Source organism: Engystomops pustulosus, chromosome 4 (genome assembly GCF_040894005.1).
Source record: "Engystomops pustulosus chromosome 4, aEngPut4.maternal, whole genome shotgun sequence".
Lineage (NCBI taxonomy): Eukaryota > Metazoa > Chordata > Amphibia > Anura > Leptodactylidae > Engystomops > Engystomops pustulosus.
Genome location: NC_092414.1, coordinates 227,198,595 through 227,210,269, shown reverse-complemented (window position 1 = coordinate 227,210,269; position 11,675 = coordinate 227,198,595). Strand labels below are relative to the sequence as shown.

At 44.4% G+C, this 11,675-nt stretch overlaps 1 protein-coding gene across 2 annotated transcripts in view; it reads right to left on the bottom strand.

Annotated features, from left to right (window-relative positions):
• Positions 1 to 7,246: 7,246 nt before the first annotated feature.
• LOC140128412 (uncharacterized) overlaps positions 7,247 to 11,675 on the bottom strand; it is a 35,788-nt gene continuing 31,359 nt past the window's right edge. For both annotated transcript variants that reach the window (XR_011855142.1, XM_072150116.1), the window contains exon 2: positions 7,247 to 11,183. The gene's annotated coding sequence lies outside the window, so the exon portion shown is untranslated. The remainder of the gene's footprint in view (positions 11,184 to 11,675) is intronic.

Genomic DNA, 11,675 nt, shown 5'->3' with positions numbered 1-11,675 from the left:
AATTACCTCTATATGTATTGCATAGGAAAAGGGCTTATTCGCAATTCCTCTGCCATGCGCATTGGCAGGGACGTTGCATACACTTCTTCTGCCTCTGGGCATGTCCTATGGCTCCTCTCTCGTGGGTGGAATTGCTGGACCTTTCACAGCCTAGGACGGGTCACAACTGCTCTACAAGGAGGTCAGAGTGGCAGTTCTATTGCCACTGATAAGTTCATACACAGCTCTGCTCTTAACTTTCCATAAGGAGTTCTGCATCTCCCCATCACACTGTTCCTGGACAGATCGGGACCCTGGTTGGCATTCGTCCCATTCCCCAGATCCTGGAAATGTAGCCAATACCTGTCACTGGTGCCAACACCCAGGATCAGAAAAGTTCCTATCTTGGATGTTTATCCTCAGACACCATGGTCACTTTGAACCGGGTCTAAGAGGCTTCAGAGGAAGGGGCTCCCGCTGTCACCACCAGCAGAGATCACAGGGTGCTGCTGAATGTAACATCCGGCAACCAAGGGACCCAAGTTTGCCTGCAGCATATCTGCATTAGGCCACTATATAACACTATAATACAATGCACTAAACAAGTACATATTATACAAGCATGAACCCAAACTATTGTCATGTATGACAAAAAGAAACATGCCTCAATTCACATCTATCATACAAAAAATAGATCGAAGTCATCCAAAGCTTTATATACCCCAAGGTCTTACAAATTTAAAAAAACTACAGGACTTCATGTTAAAAGGGTTCGTGGAAGGAGAATTTAAAGGAAACCTACCACTTGAAATGGCAGGTTTAAGAAAACACCGAGCACCAGGTCAGGGTGAGCTCAGGGTGAGCTGGTGCCGGAGCTTATTTTTGTTAGTGTTTTAAACCGCTGTATCGCGGTTTAAAACACTTTTTAAACTTTATAGCCGGCGCAGGGAGGTACGCGCTTGGCGCTTACCATGCGCGCGACCGTGCGTGCGGCTACATAGGAAGTGAAGGAGAGCCGCGCGCATGGTAAGCGCCGAGCGCGTACCTCCCAGCGCCGGATATAAAGTTTAAAAAGTGTTTTAAACCACGATACAGCGGTTTAACCCCTTCCCGACACGTGACATAATAGTAGGTCACATGTCGGGTCCCAGTACATGGAGAGGGCTCGCGGGCCGAGCGGGCATATCGCAGCAAAGGCTTACCGGTAACACCCGCGATCGGTGCCGGCACTGATCGCGGGTGTCTCACCGCTGATCGCCGCCGGCAAAGGTGCCAGCGGCTTAAAAAAGACGGCGGCACGCGGGCGCCGCCATCTTTCCGTGTATGGTCGCTCCCCGTGACGTCATCGGGGAGCGGCGATCCGTCGCCATGGTAGCTTCGGATCTCACGAAGACCCGAAGCTACTTCGGGTTAACCCATTCATTACAATGTGCTGTCAGCACATTGTAATGTATGAGTAGTAAAATCCACATATACTGCCATACTGTAGTATGGCAGTATATGATAGGATTGTACAGACACCCTAGGGTTAAAGTACCCTAGGGAGTCTGAAAAATAGTAAAAATAAAAAAAAAGTTAAAATAAAAAAATTATAATAAAAAAACCTAAAAATTCAAATCACCAACTTTCACCAACTTTATTTATAAATATAAATAAACAGTAAAAATCATAAACATATTAGGTATCACCGCGTCCGAAAATGCCCGATCTATCAAAATATGATAACGTTTTTTCACTGCAATTAACCCCGTAACGGAAAATCGCGCCCAAATCGAAAATGGTACTTTTTTGCCATTTAAAAAAAAAAATTTAAAAATTCTATAAAAAGTGATCACAAGGTCGTACAGTCCTAAAAATGATAACTTTGTAAACGTCATCAAAATCCGCAAAAAATGACACCACCCACAGCTCCATACACTAAAGTATGAAAAAGTTATTAGCGCCAGAAGATGGCAAAATCCCCCAAACAAAATTTTGTACAGGAGGTTTTGATTTTTTTTAAATGTATGAAAACATTATAAAACCTATACAAATTTGGTATCCCCGTAATCGTATTGACCCAAAGAATAAAGCAGACCTGTCATTTGGGGTGCACAGTGAAATCCGTAAAATCCAAGCCCACAAGAATACGGCACAAATGTGTTTTTTTACCAATTTCACGGCATTTGGAATTTTTTTCCTGCTTCCCAGTACACGGCATGGAATATTAAATACCACCATTTTGAAGTGGAATTGGTTACACAGAAAATAAGCTGTCACACAGCTCTGGACATGTAAAAATAAAAAAGGTTACAGATTTTTGAATGTGGGGAGTGAAAAATGAAAATGCAAAATCGAAAAAGGGCCGCGGCGGGAAGGGGTTAAAACACTAACAAAAATAAGCTCCGGCACCAGCTCACCCTGAGCTGGTGCTCGGTGTTTTCTTCTTAAACCTGCCACTTCAAGTGGTAGGTTTCCTTTAAAAAAAAAAAAAAAAAAAAAATTAATTTTCCCAAAAGGTTTTCATAAAAGGGTGATGCTGCCCCGTGTTCTGTTGGTGATGTGCAGTCTCTTTTCGAATGAAGGCCGAGCACTTCCACTTTCATCTTCTATTTACAGAAGTACAATTAGGCAAAGGGTAACAAACACATTGCCAAATCCTAGGGGATACATACAGAACATTCAATAATAACATCAATGGGAGGTATGCTTGGGAATGTGAGACGTGAGTAGGAAAAGATCATGGTTATGGTAGGTGTAGGGATCCTGGAGTGCTCCCTACATTCTAATTCTGTCAAGAAGAAGAGACAAAAACCTTTGGACTTTATTCCACTTAGTCTCTATGGGGCAGATTTACTTATCCGGCCCATTCGTGATCCAGCGGCGCGTTCTGTGCGGTGGATTCGGGTCTTCCGGCAATTCACTAAGGCAGTTCCTCCGACATCCACCAGATGTCGCTGCTGCGCTGAAGTTCCCCGAGGTCCGCCGGAGTGCACCATCCTATACTTGGTGAAGGTAAGTGCGTGTCCTGCGAATTTTTTTTTTTTTTAAATGCGACGGTTTCTCCGAATCCGTCGGGTTATCGTTCGGCCACGCCCCGATTTCTGTCGCTTGCATGCCGGCGCCGATGCGCCACAATCCGATCACGTGCGCCAAAAACCCGGGGCAATACAGGAAAATATCGGCGCAAATCGGAAATATTCGGGTAACACGTCGTGAAAACGCGAATCCGGCCCTCAGTAAATGACCCCCAATGAGTTTGAGATTCATGAGGAGTTTAACCTGTTCTATGACATACTGCAATGTAGGCGCCTCATCTTGTACCCAAAGGCACAAGATACGCCGTTTGACGACAGTGTTTACATGTAATAATGAAAAGGGTAGTAACTCTTTGGGCAGTGGATTTTACATTCAGGATTGGCCGAGGATGGAGACATATATACAGGTCTCTCCATACTACGGACTGCTTGCCATCCCTTCAGAATGTCCTTGTGCAACTCTTCTACATTTGAGACATTTTATCTTTTAGTTACGGCAAAAGATACATTGGGGGTCATTTAATAAGGGCCTGATTCGAGTTTTTTGCGATGATTTAACCGAATGTTTCGCTGCACACGATTGGAAATCGGGGGGCGTGGCCGTACGAAAACCCGACGGATTAGAAAAAAACGCCGCATTTAAAAAAAAAAAGGGTCGCTGGACTCGCGCTTTCCTGCACTCGGCTCGGCTTGGTGAAGATCTGTGCATTCCGATGAACTTCAGCGCAGCAGCGACACCTGGTGGACATCGGAGGAACTACCTTAGTGAATCGCCAGAAGACCCGAATCCACCGCAGAGAACGCGCCGCTGGACCGGGTAAGTAAATCTGCCCCATTGTGTTTTTCATTCTTACATAAGCAAGTATAGAAATGAGAAATTCTGGGGCACATGGAACCTGTTAAAACTAATGAATCAAAATGATTGCAATCCACTTTGTTATCACTTGTGCATTCTGCACATCCTCCCCCTGTGCCAAGTTATATTTGCCTATAAATTCTGGTAGTTACCCATCTCGGTGTTAGATTAGGATTCAAGACATCCTCTTTTAGTGTGCGTTGGCTGCGTGTTTCTAATCAATAAGCATGCGTGCACATCATAAGAAATTAATTCAGACACATTTGCTGATGTAAATCTCACTCATGCGATCATGGCCATGGCACATCTGCACTGCGAGAACTTTATTTGGTTTCACAAAACTATATAGAAATCATGAAGGAAGCAGAAGAGGCGGAGAATTCCCAGCTCGTCTAGTCTCTTGATTGGAGAACTTCCTTGCTGTTGCTTATTGACGTCAGGATTGAAGTCTTGTTGACATTCTTTAGCTTTAACCTCTTAACGCTCAGCGTCCGATATATCGGACGCTGAGCGCAGTGACTTAGCGCTCAGCGTCCGATATATCGGACGCTGAGCTGATGCCGGTTCAGCTCAAGATCTGAGCCGAACCGGCATCGGGAAAGACGGGGTGCCGGCTGTGACTGATAGCCGGCACCCCAGTGTAACACCCGCGATCGGAGTTGTCTCCGATCGCGGGTGCTTAACCCGTTAAATGCCGCGGTCAGCGCGACCGCGGCATCTAACATGTATCTGGGGGATCTTTCCCCCACGATCGGCCCCCCCGAACCGTTTTCGGGGTGCGCCGATCGTTGCTATAGTAACTCTGGGGTCCGATCTGGACCCCAGAGTTACCTGCAAGAATTGCCAGTAAGATGGCGTCTGTGACGTCATCTTACTGGCACAGTGCCAGCCTATGCAAGTGTATAGGCTGACACTGATAATACTCTGCAATACATGAGTATTGCAGAATATTATCATGAAGAAGCAATCAGATGATTGCTTCTTCATGTCCCATGGTATAAAAGTGAAAAAGTAAAAAAAAAAGTTATTCAATAAAAAAATAAAGTCATAAATCACTAAAAATGCCCCAAACCCCCAAAACATATAAAGAGACATATAACTCAAAAAAAAGTCTAAATCATAACACAAACCCCACATATATAGTATCACCGCGTCCGTAACAACCCGTAGAATAAAAGTAAATCATTATTGAACCCGCACGATAAACGCCGTAAAAAAAAACTGTTATAAACCCTCCAAAAATTATGATTTTTACCTTTTCAATCCCACAAAAAATGCTATAAAATGTGATCAAAAAACCATATGTACTGCGACATGATACTGGTGCAATGTACAACATGTCCCGCAAAAAACAAGCCATCAACCAGCTCCGTAGCCAAAAAAGTAACAAAGTTATGCCACTTGGAAGACGGCAATACATAAATGATAGATTTTTCCCCACATTAGGGTTTTGTTTGACAAATTTAGTAAAACGTAAGAAAATATATTCAAGTCTGGTATCCCCGTAATCGTATCGACCCATAGAATAAAGATAACAGGATTATTAGTCTATACGGTGAACACCAAAAAAAAAAGAAGTAAAAAATCCAGTACAGAATTGATGCTTTTCTACTCCTGTCCTCAAAAAACGTTCCTAAATTTTCAACAATAGGTGATACAAACCCCAAAATGGTAACATTGGAAAAAGCATCTCATCCCGCAAAAAAAATGCCATCACATGGCCCCAATAACGCAAAAGCGAAAATTTTATAGCCTTCAAAAGGGGCCAATGAGGAAACTAAAATCCTGGCAGCTGCAGCGCCCTCCTTCCCTTCTGCGCCTCGCTGTGCCCCCATAACACAAGTCACAGCCACATGTGGGGGGTCTTTGTTCTCAGGAGAAATTGCAGAACAAATTGTATGGTGGGTTTTCTCTTTTTATCTTTTGGAAATGTGTAAATTTTAGGGCTAAATGAACGTATAAGGGAATAATATGACCATTCTAAATTTCACCTCCATTTTGATTCAATTACTATGAAGATCTCAAGGGGTTAACAATCTTCGTAAAAGCTGTTTCTGATAGCTTGAGGGGTGCAGATTTGAAAATGGGTTGGTTATATAGGGGGTTTTGATGCTAAATATGTAAAATTTCATTCCAAACTGTATTTATCCCCAAAATAGTCAATTCTGAAAATTCGGAAAAGCGATATTCTATTTGCAAGCCGCGTGACGTCAAAATAAATTATCCAGACATTTCAGAAATTATGAAAATGTAAAGTAGACAAATGGGAAATGTTATTCAGCAACTTATTTAGGTGGTAAATCGATCTGCCTGAAAACGCAATGATTTTGAATTTCGAAAATGGCAAATTTTTCCAAAAATTTATCATATTTTCTTTTTTTTTGTAAATAAATGCAAAACTTATCTGCCAAAATTTACCACTAAAATGAAGTACAACATGTGGGGAAAAAACAATCTCAGAATCGCTTTGATAAGTAACAGTGTTCAAAAGTTATAACCGTATAAAGAGACGCAAGTCAGAATCCAAAAAATCGGGCTGAGCCTTAAGCTACAAAATGGCTGCGTCCTTAAGGGGTTAATTGTTTTGGTTATGATCACGATGTCGGCGCCATCTTATAATGAAGTCTCTGTTACAATGATTTTAGGAAAATAGAACAAGTAGAAAGGACAGGATTTGATCTATCAGCAGGTTTACCTTAACATCGGTATTGTGCAGTAGGTGGTGAACCTGGTATTTACCCTTTTCTTCTTTATCTGGGGAGTCCACAAGATACCTTGTACCTTCGCCTTCATATTCTCCGCACCACTAGTAGATATACACGATAGATTCTTTCCGTTTTCTATGAACCAACAATAGTGGAGTATGAACTATTAGTAAGGGTTCATGCAGATGACACTGCCACTGGCCCTTAACCCCTTGGCCTTTTTTAGTATTTTCACTTCCATTTTTCACTCCCCACCTTCAAAAATCTATAACTTTTTATTTTTCCTCATAAAGAGCTGTGTGAGGACTTATTTTCTGCGTAACAAATTGCACTTCATAGTGACGCTATTTAATATTTCAGTGTACTGGGAAGCGGGAAAAAATTGCAAATGCAGTGAAAATGGTAAAAAAAACACATTTGCAACATTTTCTTGCGCCAATAATTTTTTCATACTTTGGTGTACGGAGCTGTGGGTGGTGTCATTTTTTGCGACTTCAGATAGCGTTTTCATTGCTATAATTTTTAGGACTACTGTATGGCCTTTTGATCACTTTTTATTAATTTTTTTTTATTTTTACTATTTTGCAGACTCCCTGGGGTACTTTAACCCTAGGTTGTCTGATCGATCCTATCATATACTGCCATACTGCAGAATACCAATATATGGGGATTTTCCTCCTCATGTAATGGGTCCCCATGCACGGGGACCTGGTGGTGTCGGGAAGGGGATCTGGTTTTACGTATCCAATCAAAAATGTGCCTAGCCAAATATGCCAAGTCATAGATATGTACACTTGGGTATCCTCTACCTCCATTTTCTTGACTCATACCATTCTAATTAACCTTTTTGTTTTAAAAGTATTTATTTTTTCAATTTTTCGAATGGGTGCTGGGTCCGAGTGTTCCTCTCGGAGGGGTAGGAGGATCAGGGATAAAAGAGGAGACAAAAAGCGCAAAAAGACTCAAGTGCTTCTCTGATAGAACAGTGATGCAATACTAGATGTTGACTCTCACCTGGTGTTTGGAGGAGTCTGAGCGTGACAGTTAACAGTTAAGCTGTCGGAGATGTTTGGGCATCAGGAAAGCTGGCGGCCACGAGACTGTGTGGTGGTCCGTTCTCCCAGGAAGATGGACCAGCAAGCAGATACAGGCAATACACGTGAAGCAGGGAATCTCGCCAATCACGGCGCCGCACATCCAGAAGCCACCCGCGAACCCACGGCGAGCATCCCCCTCTCAAAAACGTATCTTTGCTGTGTGAACTCAGTCTTAGCCTTCAGCTCTCCAGGTATTTTCTTCCCCGCAATGCAGGATTATTAAATAACATCCAGTGATAACAATCAGGGTCTTACTACAACCCAAAATTAACTGAGGGATATTGCACAGTAAATGATAACAGGATAATGTAGCCAGATGTCTTGTTAAGACAAGAATAACTATTGACACACACACACACATAGACAATCAGTCACACACACACACACACACACATAGACAATCAGTCACACACACACACACACACACACATAGACAATCAGTCACACACACATACACACACACACACATAGACAATCAGTCACACACACATACACACACACACACATAGACAATCAGTCACACACACATACACACACACACACATAGACAATCAGTCACACACACATACACACACACACACATAGACAATCAGTCACACACACATACACACACACACACATAGACAATCAGTCACACACACATACACACACACACACATAGACAATCAGTCACACACACATACACACACACATAGACAATCAGTCACACACACATACACACACACATAGACAATCAGTCACACACACATACACACACACACACACATAGACAATCAGTCACACACAGACACACACAGACACACACAGACACACACATACACACACAGACACACACATACACACACAGACACACACAGACACACACAGACACACACAGACACACACAGACACACACACATACATACATACACACATACATACACACATACACATAGACATAGATAAATCAGACACACACAATCAGTCACACACACACACATACCAGAACACTCCTCCATTATGGAGAGAAGTAGATACACATGTGGTTAAAAGGCTGTATGGGGAGTCATGCACCATCTGGACCAGATGCCATCAAACTTTTGGGGACACTTCCTGTTAGCATACAGGGACCGGTAGTGGGGAATGACGCTGTTAATGAGTAATACCCATCTTTTTAATGGGGGGGATCCAGGTTCTTCCAAGTCATCATCACCACTTTTCGGGCATAGTATAAGACAAACCTAAAGAAAATTTTGTCATAGTGGCCATTTATAACTTCATTTATGATGCCGAGGAGACACACAGAGGGAGACAGTAATCGTGGGAAATCAGTTTAGATTTAGGAACTCCAGCACTTCGGACCAGAAGACATGAACCCTAGGGCAGGACCAGACACAGTGCAGGAAGGATCCGACTTCAGCCTGACAGCGAAAGCAAAGATCATTGGGCATTGCTCCCATGCGGAATAATCTAGCAGGGGTGAAATATACTCGATGGAGGAATTTAGATTGGATCAGGAAGTCCCTCGCACTCACTACAGATGTGAAGTAGGACAGTTCGACTTCCCTCCAGTCATCATCTGACAGGTCATAGATATCCTGTCTCCAGCATTCACGGGCTCTATCAAACGGTCTGGACTTTTGCTCTTGTAGTAGAGCATAGCACTGAGTGAGTGGCTTAGGGAGGTCCGGGGTACTCATCAGAGTCTCTAGTTTGGAAAATTAGGGTTAGGCTAAAGGAGCCGAATTGGGCTTTGAATGCGTGTCGCAGTTGCGTGTAGTGGAAGCTAGCCGTATCGGGTACAGTATGTCTCTCCCTTATCTCGTCAAAGCGAAGCAATTCTGCATCCGAGGATAAGAGCTGGCCTACAAATTTCACCCCCGCCGCCCCCCACATTGTCCAGCCTGGGAGGGAGAGGAAGTGAGAGAGCCATGGATTGAGCCACAATGGAGTCCTAGGCGAGAGAAGGGGAGAGCTGCTTGGTTCTACCAGGGATTGCGCCCTACGCCAGCACACCGCTACCGTACGTAGGGGGAGTGGGGTATCAGATGGGGACTTATATCTGTACAGCAGGTTTGTAAGGGCTTTGTAGGAACCTACCAGGGCTCCAGCCAGTGCAGTAGCTGCATTACACATGTCTATATCTATCCACCACTGGGCATATACTAGCTGGGAAGCCAGGTAATAAAGATACAGATCCAGGGCAGCCAGTCCACCCCTAGACTTGGGAGCCTGAAGCAGCGCTAAACTGAAGCGCGGGGCGCCACCCTGCCAGTAGAAGGACCTGAGAATGCCATCTATGCGTTTAAACAGGCTCTTAGGAAGGTATAGGACAAGCATGGAAAAGGTAAAGAAATTTTGGGAGAAAGCTCATTTTGAATATGTTAATACGCACGTACAGGGACAAAAGGAGAGAGGACCAGGCTTTTAAGCGCGATTCCGTTGCCGTTATCAGGGATGTAATGTTTAACTCCGTGTATGCCTGGACCTTGCGTGACACCCGGACTCCTAGATATTTAAAAGTGGACACCAACTGAACAGGGACGGGGAGGGGGAGGGAGTGCACCCCTTCCTTTGATAAGAGAAAGAGGGACGATTTGTCCCAGTTAACTTGGAGACCCGAGAACCCCCCATAGCGTTCTATCAGGGACAGAAGGGATTCCAGAGAGGTGCCCACATCCCCAAGGTATACCAGTGTATCATCAGCATAGAGAGATACCTTTTCAATAATAGTACCTCTAGTAATGCCTTTAATGCCATCGGAGTGACGGATCGCCACAGTGAGGGGGTCAATGGCAAGTGCGAAGAGGAGGGGAGATAGTGGGCAAGCCTGTTTAGTCCCCCTGGCCATAGGGAGAGTGGGCAAGATAGCAAGATTGGTCCTTACCCTAGTCTTAGGGTCGTTATACAGTAGTCCAACTAATGTTATAAAGCGAGGGCCAATACCCAGCCTGGGCAAGAGGGTCCACAAATAGGGCCACTCCACAGAATCAAACGCCTTGCAATTATCTAAGGATAATATAAACCCAGGGTCTGAAGACCTCTCTGCCTCCGCTATGTTCAGGTGTAGTCTTTGTATATTTATGTCAGTTCCCCTCCCAGGCATGAAGCCTGTCTGGTCCGGGTGAACCAAGGATAATATTACTTTGTTGAGCCTTGTTGCCAGAATTTTTGCTAGTATTTTAACATCTGAGTTTAGGAGGGAAATTGGACGGTATGAGTCGGGAAGTAGCGGGTCCTTACCAGGCTTAGGAAGAACTACAATAAGGGCCTCTCGCATGGAGTCAGGGAGGGAACCACTGTCAAGCGCAGCAGAATACAGGCTAAGGAGATGGGGACCAGAGTCTCACAGTTGTCCCTATACCACTCACATCCCAGCCCGTCAAGTCCAGGTATCTTACCGGGGGGGTAACGATGGATGGCCAGTTCCACCTCCTTCGCAGAGAGCGGGGCATCAAGCTCCGATGTCTGTGCTGGTGTGAGTCTCCAAAGTGGAAGAAGATTGTCAAGGAATCTGGAAATCTCGACGGAAGAGGCGGACAATCTGGAGCTGTAAAGAGAAGAGTAAAATTCGTGAAATACCATGTTAATGGCCCGGGGTTCTGTGATCAAGGCTCCTCTACCGTCAATAATAGAGGGAACGGAAGCACAGGGACGTTCAGCCCGCGAGAGATACGCAAGCAGCTTTCCATTTTTATCTCCAAATTCAAAGATAGACGCTTCCCTGGATAGTAGACGCTTTCTGGTGCGCTCTTTCCCTACAACTAGATGATTCCTCTGCGCCTGTGCCCAAGTCTTTTTACTCCCCGCAGTAGGCTTCTCTAGATATTCCTTTTCTGCAGTCACTAGCGCAGCGGTCAGCCTTTCCTCTTGAGCCTTTCATGACTTTCTATGGCCTGCTACCCTCGACATAAATGCTCCCCGCACCGAAGACTTGTACGAGTCCCCGATTAGGAGAAGATCAGGATGGGTTGAGTGTATGTCCCAGAACTCACTATGCGCTGTCCTAACAGTACTCTGGACTGCTGGGGATAGGAGCCAA